This window comes from Gadus morhua, chromosome 1 (genome assembly GCF_902167405.1).
Source record: "Gadus morhua chromosome 1, gadMor3.0, whole genome shotgun sequence".
In the NCBI taxonomy this organism is placed as follows: Eukaryota; Metazoa; Chordata; class Actinopteri; order Gadiformes; family Gadidae; genus Gadus; species Gadus morhua.
This window is the reverse complement of record NC_044048.1, coordinates 27551141-27561140: the sequence shown is the minus strand read 5'-3', so window position 1 is coordinate 27561140 and position 10000 is coordinate 27551141. Positions and strand designations below refer to the sequence as shown.

Genomic DNA, 10000 nt, shown 5'->3' with positions numbered 1-10000 from the left:
GATGAATCACATTTTACGTCTTTGCATTCCTTCTGGAGAATAGATTCTCGTCTCAATTTGCAACACGTTACCGGCACACATTTCACAACAGACATTGTTTTTCTCTGGATGTTTTTGTTGTTGATTTAGGTCTCTATCTATCTCTCTCTCACTCTCTTTCTCTCTCTCTCTCTTTATACTTCTCCTCACTCTCCTCATCCTTCCCTCCCTGTCTCTCAGTCTTTCTTCCCTAGCCTTCCGTCCTCACTTATCCTCTCTCTCTCCCTCACTCTTCCATAAGAGAACTACCATAACAAGAAAACCAAATGTCCTGGGCCCCGTTTCCCGATAACGATGGATCTTCGCTCGTACGATCATTCTCCCGATGGATCTTGCGATCCATCGATAATTTCTTTGGAGCGTTTCCCGAAACTCCTCTTAACGTGAACGCGCATTCGCTGCACTCACGACGTCGTAGGATTGTAACTGTCTACTGACACGGTGCTTAAATGGGCTCTGTAGGAGGGGGAGACGCAGGAATGTCGCAGGAAAATTGTGTTAAAAAGGGTTAAAATATATCCCCATCAAGGACAACAGCAGAGTAGCCTACGAAAAAAATAGACTGCAATTATATGAATGCTAAAGACATTAAAACACAATTGATTAGGCTTAAACCGACATATATCAGTCCTAATCCTGAATGCACTGTGCGTTTCACGGCATTTTCCCCCCTGAAATAATTCCATATGACAAAAAATTAAAAATAGCTTGTGTGACAACTACATTTATCTTAATGGGCTGATTTCTGAAACATGCTTTGCGCAGCAAAGAGAGCCGACTTAATCTGATTCCGCATAAGGGTTTCCTTGATTGATAATTTGATTGGCTATAAAAGCCCCTCCGGAAATAGGGTAAGGTATGTATTGATGAGGAATACAACGAAGCCCACCGTCTGGCCCGGTGCATCGTTGAGCGCACGATCGGGAGGTGGAAGTTGCGCTTTAGATGCCTTCACAAGTCAGGCGGAGGGCTCCAGTTTTCGCCGGCCAAGTCATGCGCCGTGATATGTGTGACGGCTATGTTGCACAACATTGCAGCTAAGGCTGGGGTGGCATTGCTTGAACCGGAGGACGCTGACGACGAGGAAGATCGGTGTGAGGACGGCCTCCCTCATAACTACGCGGCTGGTTTTCATGCGCGTCGAAGAGTGATTGAGACTTTTTTTTAACCCCCTCCACCCTCCCACATGTCACTAAACATTCCCGTCAACGTGACCAATCCCCACCATATCCCAGCCTTTTGCCTGCTCCTTTGCTTGTTTTTTATAATTTATTTTATTTCTTTATTTTTTATTTTTTTTATTTTTTTTTATTTAATTTATTTTTTACATTATTTTATGCTACGTTTTATGAGTAGCCTATGTCAGTCTGCACAAATCCCCCCACTTTCTCTCACACATTTTGAGTGCCCTGCCTGCGCAAACATTTTCTGGACTGTCCCGTTTTATTTTGGCCATTTTAACATCTTTATTAATAAATTAATTAATAATCTTTATTAATTACCAAACTAAGAACATAAAGGCGCAATGCGTTTTAATAAAACGCATCCAATAGACGGAATGCCCGATGGTGTCGCCACTGAGGCTATAGCTGACGATGCTCTTAGCGTCCTACGAGTACCTACGAGCACCCCTGGAGTACTCGTTAGCTACGAGCGTTTTCAAGACGTTCGTTCCCCACGATGCTTTCGGGAAACGCGGTGAAAACTCTACGATGCCCTTTCGACGCACTTCACGATCCACTTAGGCTAACGACGCTTTCGAGAAACGGGGCCCTGGTCCTTAGCCTTTTTATCTCTACTTTCCTCCATTCAGCCAAAGGGGGGGGGGGGGGGGTGGAGGGAGGGAGGGGGAGAGAGAGAGAGAGAGAGAGAGAGAGAGAGAGAGAGAGAGAGAGAGAGAGAGAGAGAGAGAGAGAGAGAGAGAGAGAGAGAGAGAGAGAGAGAGAGAGAGAGAGAGAGAGAGAGAGAGAGAGAGAGAGAGAGAGAGAAAACTTCCTCAACAAGAAAACATCCAGAGAAAAACTAAAATGATGTGTGTTGTGGAATGTGTCATGGTTCAGCTCCCAGACAAGTAGGTACTGGGGTCTACCCCCAGTACCTACTTGTGACCGTCCATGTTCAAGATACCCGACTACTTGCTTCTTGATGACCAGTATCCCAATTCACTGTACGTCGCCTACAGCCTTAAAGCCTGCATAATATCCTAATAATAATAATAATAATAATAATATTATAATAATATCATAATCGAAAATAAGGGTGTGTGTGTGGCAGTTGAAAAGTCCCTTTCAGATATTCTCCCTTCTCTTGAAACAGTGTCATCAGAGCTGGGGGTTTCCCCAGTAGACCTCCTGAACGGCCTGGGTGGTCTTTGTCCTTGTGAGTCAATCAGAACAGAGAGGCACAAGAGACATTATGCCTATCGATTAGCCTGAAAGAGTCTTGCTATGTGCTGTTCCAATGCTTTCGCCCCCCCACCCCACTCCACCTTCCTGTGTGTTGAAGTAGCCATTAAATATTACATTACCGGCAGCGAGTAGGACCACTCTGATGACCACTTAGATAGGAGGCTGGACATGGAGATTCATAGACTCCCAGCGGTCAGGTCTGTTGTTTACTGTGCAGCGATGAGGTAACACACGACTCTCACATAGAGCGGTCCCCTTTCAGATTTAACCGGTGTTGGTGTAACATTTGTCTTGACTCCATGTATCATTGAGGTGATGGGGTGTTATCATCTCCTTGTAACATTGTATTTATAATGGCTCAATAGCCACATCTCGATGATGATACTATTTTTCCAAATCAAATAACTAAAACAATTCACATCAACTATGAAATGATCCACGTCGACGACCAAATAACACAAAAATGACCAAATAACGCATGGATTCCTCAATAACACAAAAATTGCCAAAGGTCCCATACAAAATACAAAGTATTATTTCCCAGTCATTACATTCATGAGCCAATCTTCCACATGAAGTACCAAATTACCCCCTGCCGTCCGACGATACGGTGTGATCCTCCACCTTCAGTTCTCATGGTACTGCACCACTCGCCACAGCACCGGGACAGCACATGTCAGGGTCGAAGCAGTCAGTGCCATCCATCATCCCTGTGACTCTCTCTGCCGCCTGCTCTGCCTGGAGCTGCTGTCGGCCTGGCTGGCAGGGCCCTGCAGGTGGCAGAGCCTGGTTGGCAGGGGACGGCAGATGGGCCTGCTGGGGCCCCCTCTATTCCAGTCCCCACACACAGGCCCCCAGACGGGGGGGGGGGGGGGAGCCTTGAGCTCCGAGGGAGCAGAGGGGAAGGTGAAGGAAAGGGACAACGCTGTACTTTCCCGTTTTGAGGACAATCCTTGATAGAGATAGCTACATAGATACTGATGAAGTAATTCAAGTTTTCCAGTAGTATATCAATTCATATGCCAGAGGAGAAAAATCAAGGAAAAAGACTGGTAGTGATTACACCTAATCAAAGTAAAAAGCCCCCAAAACGAATTGATAGTGTGTGTGTGTTTGTTACTCAGTTACTTTTGATCTCATTCTCTCCCACTGTTTAGGATGATCACCCCTGTGAGCGGCTGACTGGGTGTATATTGCAAGATGCGTCATTGTGTTCCAGTCATCACAGATCATCGCGCAATCACACACTGAGTATCATACCATACAGCAGCTGCGCTACGTTTCCCCGCTTGCTGGTATTGCAGTTAATCAAACCCCCTCCACCACAACAGCAGAGTAATGTCACAACAAAGGCAGACAAGCCGCACATTTACCCAGACCCACGTTCCCCTGCAATCAGCTCATCTCCCTCTCCCCCCCTCCCCCCCCCCCAGCCCACCTCTCTGAAGTAGCATAAAAGGTGTCACTAGCCCGCGTTTGATTCGTCGGTGGCGTTATGCAACGGCTGTCAGAGCGTCAGTTTGATACGACTGATTATTTCTCTAATTGAGGGCCATGTAGATACCTTCGTTGGAATGGTGAATCAAAGAGACGAGGGTATGCATATGGAGGCGTGATGGGAGCCCGGCGGAGCGTGGAAACGACTGATGTCAAGACAAATATGGGCCATCACTACACCTGCATAGGCTATTAACTCTGGGGCTTGGCACTCGGGACCCGAGCAGAGGGGCTGGGGCTGGGTTTGGGCTGGTCCGTATGCTATGGGCTCCCTATGCTAAGGAGCAGCATTGCTATGCTGGCTGTAGGGCTGGCTACGGGAGGCTGGATGCAGCAGGGCTGTGGTTTTACTGGTGCTGGTCTGCTTGCTGGAGGGACTGGTCCGCCTGATCCAGACCAGAGGGAGGGAGAGACAGAGAGAGGAGAGGAAGGGGGGGGGGGGGGGGGGGGGGGGGGGGATGCATCAGCAGAGCAGAGAGGGGAAGAAGGGTGTGAAGGAATATAATTAAGGCACGGACAGAATCCATGGAGAGTGGGGAGCGAGCATGGGATATGAGAGAGAGAGAGAGAGAGAGAGAGAGAGAGAGAGAGAGAGAGAGAGAGAGAGAGAGAGAGAGAGAGAGAGAGAGAGAGAGAGAGAGAGAGAGAGAGAGAGAGAGAGAGAGAGAGAGAGAGAGAGAGAGAGAGAGAGAGAGACTAGGAGATGAGAGAGAGAGAGAGAGAGAGAGAGAGAGAGAGAGAGAGAGAGAGAGAGAGAGAGAGAGAGAGAGAGAGAGAGCCTCGGAGATGAGAGAGCCTAGGAGATGAGAGAGAGCAGGAAAGAGGAGAGAGCATAGGAGATGAGGGAGAGAACGCATGGGAGACTGAGAGAGAGAACAGAAGAGAGAGAGAGAGAGCAGAGGAGGGGCAGAGAGCAGGGGAAATAGAGATGGAGAGAGCCAAAGAGAGAGAGTGGGAGCTGGGGAGAGCAGGAGAGAGAGTGAGCGAGAGAACAGGAGAGAGAGAGAGAGCAGTGGAGGGAGGCAGGGTGCGGGGGGGGGGAGGATGGAGAAGAAGGGTGATGTCACCTCTAAGAGGCAGCCAATCAGAGGCGGGCAGGGAGAGACAGCGGCCGTGAGAGGGTGTGTTTTTCTATCACTGCAGCATCAGCTCGAAGGAGCGGGGCACAGTCAATAGATGATAGAGCAGAGGGAGAAATAGGCTCCACTACATGTTAGCACAGCCTGCTGAAGGAGACGCACGCAAGGAGTTGCCAGTGGAGACAAGCAGTCCAGAGGCCATCTTTTAATACCTGTGGAGGTAAGACGGAGAGGGAGGCTAGCAGCCATTTGCAGGGGAGACGGACAGGAGTTTGTCATCAACGAGAAAGCGAGATAGTAGTAGTAAGGGAGAAGAGAGAGAAAGGGTTGGGGAAGCGGGGTAGATAATTGATGTGCAGGGTGTACGTGGCTCGTTACGGAGTCACACCTTGGCCACAGATGTCTGTTTATTAGCTGCCATTTAGGAAATCACTCTACCGTTGGAATTTTGATTGCATTTCATTTTTTAGGGAACGCTTTTTGCTACGCTAACCTCTGTTCATATTAGAGCAAGTCATTCATTCAAATGTTTTCCCAAGAGTTTGTATTTAAAGGAGAAGGAAGGCATCTTAAAATATTGATAAATTGTAGTGTGGGTGAGAGCCTGTTGGTTTGTGTAAGTCTTTTCCTAACTGATGGAAATTAATAGTTATTAAAACATACGAGGACCAACTTGGACTGGATGACGTCTCAAAAGATGTAGACATGAGCAGCAATTGAAGCCTTTATTGCAACTGAGTACCCTGTGCGAACAACATCCAGTGTACTGGATGCAACAGGGTCTCCAGTGGTATGAATATTGAATGTTCAGCGATGGTATGCCTACTCATTGGCCACACTGTAGTCATTCCTGAGAAAACCTCTATGTTACAATTCATTTCATTCTCTTATTAATGTTATTGCGATATATCATTTTTTGCCAATTAAGTGATCTACTTTTGGTCTTTTCATGCGGTATGACGGCCAATCATTTCAACTATTAAATCAGCTGGAAGCTGTTGTATTACTGTGTATTAGAAATATGTAATCCATTCTTTATGGTTTCCTTTTCAGTCAGTATTAAAATTATAAATGCTAATGCACCTCATCTGTTGCACAATTTCCTGCCAACTGTGGATCATTTGCATGCAAGTTTATCTCTTCATCTCTCTCTCTCTCGTTCTCTCGTTCTCTCGTTCTCTCTCTCGTTCTCTCTCTCTCTCTCTCTCTCTCTCTCTCTCTCTCTCTGTCTCTCTCTCTCTCTCTCTCTCTCTCTCTCTCTCTCTCTCTCTCTCTCTCTCTCTCTCTCTCTCTCTTTCTCTCTTTCTCTCTCTGTCTCTCTCTCTCTCGCTCTGTCTCTCTCTCTCTCTCTCTCTCTCTCATATGAGACATCACTATTCCTGTGTTCTCTTCCCCTCCCCCAGCGAATCGCTTATTTGCTTCATGTTCCAAAGTATGGTCCACGATTACCCATTGGCTCTGATTGTTTTTCCTGCAGTGTTTGGAATTAAAATCGTTTTCTTGCCTCGAGGCCAGAGAGCCCTTTAGCAAACAGATGGAACTGGATAACCTTAGAGTGGACTGGATAGAGCAATATCTGAGAGGGAGAGAGGGAGAGAGAGAGAGAGGGAGAGAGAGAGAGGGACAGAGAGAGAGAGAGAGAGAGAGAGAGAGAGAGAGAGAGAGAGAGAGAGAGAGAGAGAGAGATCTATCAACAGGAGAGATGGAGGGAGGAGTATGGGGGAGGGAAAATCAGGGTGGGGCCTGCCTCGCTCGCTACTTCAGTGGTACTGTGGAGGTGAGCCTTCACCTGGCCGGCCGCCAGATCCTGCCTCCCGTCTCCTACTTTTCCACCCCGGGTCGCGGCTGTTGTCCCCTTCTGAGGAAGCAGGACGGTGTCGACATGGGCCGTGTTCCTTCAGCTGACGATCTTGTTCACAGACTTTTGCCCTTGGCTTTGTATACACTTTTGTCTCTGTTTTATGTCTCTCTCTCTCTCTTGCTCTATCTCGTTCTCTCACTCTCCCTCTTTTTCTCTCTTACTCACTCTCTATCCTCGTTCATTCCCCTTCTCTGTTTTATTTCCTGTTCTGCATTGTATCATCGATAAGCAGAGTTCTGGGAACTCTGGATTTTTAAGGGTCTGTGTGTGTGTGTGTGTGTGTGTCGGTGTCGGTGTGTTTATATGGTTGAGTGTTTGTGTATATTGTGGCAACCCGCTACCCAAATGAGCCGGGTTCCACGGACAAACGACACTTTGCGTAGGATTTTTAGCCATGGCAGGCATTTATTGCAGACAACTTAAATCAGACAATGCAGACGCGGTCTCTAGGGTCTCCGTGAGCCTCTAGCCGCTCGTGGACCAGAGCGCTTACTACGTCCTTGTTCCTGGTCTCCCGAGCCGTGCTGTGCTGTGCTGTGCCTCCTTTTAAAATGGCTCCCGTGCTTTCGGCCAGGTGTCCCCCAATCACCCTGATTGGGGTGCCGAAAGGGCTGCTCTCCATCGCCGGCTGGTGGGTGGGGGTGGTACACCCCGTCCTCCACGGTACCCCGGGCCCGTCCAGGCCGAGGACCACGTGGCGGGATGCCACAATATAGATGAGTGAGAGATGATGTGTGTGGTTATCAATGAGTTGTGGAGGGTTTATGGCTGTTGATCACAGCAGCCAACAAGGACAATCTGTATGCATGAACATACTGCAGAACACACAGACACAAACAATTGATTGTGTGTGTTTGTGTCTGGCTGTGTTGGTGTGTGGGTGGGTGGATGCATGTGTGTGTTCACGCGTTGTGGCAGAAATGCTCTAGAGACCAGCGGCTGGTCATATAATCCTACCATGTAATGCTATATATGCTACGCTATGTTGATCTACATTACGCTGTATTTACTGCGGGTGTTTTGGGCTGTGGAGATTGGTGGTGGATTGTTGCACTGTAGTTGTCAGGGCAGTGGGTCGGTTTACACTTTATGACCGGTTCTGCGGACACGGTACAGGAGCTCATATCCCACATGGATACTGGTGGGTTAATTAACTTCCTCCGCCCTCCGAGTGGTGGAGAGCAGAGACAGCATGATTTAATGGGAAGGGAGGGAAGGAAGGAAAGCGAGAAGAGGTGGAGGAACAGAAAAGAAGAACAGCAAGCAAAATGGAAGGAAAGAGAAGCATATACACTTGGGGGGGGGGAGGGGGGGAGAAATGCAGAGAAAAGAAAGGAAAGAAACAGGATAAGAGACAGAAAGCACTCACCATTCTGTAATCTATTGAACTGCAATATGCATTGTGTTGGGTGAGAGAGAGAGTGAGGGAGGAAGAGAGGAAGACTCAACAGGACTAGAAGAAAGAGCAAGGTCACAGTCTGGATGGTTTGGAGAGTGGAAAAAGGCTGGAGGAGAGGGGAGCACTGCCAGCAAAACACAGTTTATATAATGTGTAATTATATGGACACTCATGATCCATTACTGCGGAACCGAAGCAAACAGGACGAGCACTGCGACCTACGGACACTTGGGGCATTTTATTGAATATCAAAATGCTTTACGAACACGTCAACGTTTTTTATCGGGTAAATAATAGTTCTATGTCATGGGGGGGGGGGGGGGGGTCTGGCCCGGGTCCAGCCCATGAGTGGAGCTCTGGGGTCGACGTGTCATTGCCCAGCGCCTTCTTTAGCTTGTGAGGGGATGAGACGCAGAGATCTGCTCCCAATCTGCCAGCTAGGAGGAGTTGGGAGGAGGAGTTGGGAGGAGGAGTTGGGAGGAGGAGGTGCTGAGGGAGTGCCTGGGCTGATCCTGCCCCATAGCCACCTGTTATAACCTGCGGACAGCTCACACACACACACACACACAAATGAATGCACGCACGCACACGCACACACACACATTAATGCATGCACACGCACACAGACACACACAGATTCACGCACATGTACATACACACGCAAGCACACACGGACACACATGAAAATGCACACACACACACACACACACACACACACAAACACACACCAGCATGCGAACACGAGTGCTGTCCTACAGACGAGGAGAGCATCAGCTCCTGTTGCTGTTGTGTGTGTGTGTGCGTTTATGTGTGTGTGTGTGTGTGTGTGTGTGTGCGTTTGTGCACGTGACACGGCCTCCCTGGCCTGATTACTTGAGCGTCTCCTCCGGCGCCGCGGATCAAAGACGGCGCCCTGCTTCTTTTCCCGGGACGCGGCCGGCGAGCGCAGACAGGAAGTGAGGTAGAGGGAAGAGACGGGGTGAGCGCAGCCCGGGAGATCTGAGAGTCTGGGGTTGTAAACAAACGGAGGCTCCGTCTCTTTGCCGTTTCTCGCTGCTTTCATCCCCTCCGTGGAGAATAAGAGGCAGAAAACTTGTAGACTCACTCGCACACACTCAGGCAGGCCACCGCCTGAGTGTGAGAACGCTTTGAGCTTTATCTCCCCCCACCCGTTTCCCTCGTGTGAGTGTGCGCGTGTGCATGTGTATTTTTGCGTGTGTGTATATATAGGTTGCCTGGGTTTGCATGAGTGTGTTTGTATGTTCCCTGGTTTTGCCGGGTAGTGTGCGTGTGTGTGTGTGTGTCTTTATTTCTGTGTTTGTACTGCCTGTCTTATGTGCCTGATTCCTTAGTATTCAGAGTTTTCCCTGGGTTTGCATGGTTGTGTGTGTGTGTGTGTGTGTGTACGAGCATGTGTGTGCGTGTGTGTCTCGAGGATGCTGTCAAAATGGAGGCGGTTTGATTGAGGCTGTGATGGGAGCCCGCCCCCTCGAGGTGTCAAGTGTTTGGGGGACAGGTTGCGGTGGTGGGTGGGGGTGGTGGGTGGGGGTGATGGGGCCATGTTGCCAGGGAGGGGCTGAGAATACATTGTAGTGATATAGGGAGCGGCGGGGTCAGGTGAATCACCATGTTGGCTGTGTCGTCGTGATTATGGAGAGAATGGAGGTGGAGGAGGGAGGGCTGGAGGCCGGCCTGTGTTCTGTGAGGACTAAATGAG

The 10000-nt window shown here is 49.0% G+C and overlaps 1 protein-coding gene across 1 annotated transcript in view; it reads left to right on the top strand.

Annotated features, from left to right (window-relative positions):
• Nucleotides 1-4985: 4985 nt before the first annotated feature.
• Nucleotides 4986-10000, top strand: part of l1cama (L1 cell adhesion molecule, paralog a) — a gene marked incomplete in the record, with an annotated part of 58750 nt that continues 53735 nt past the window's right edge. The window contains 1 exon segment of the mRNA XM_030356560.1: nucleotides 4986-5243.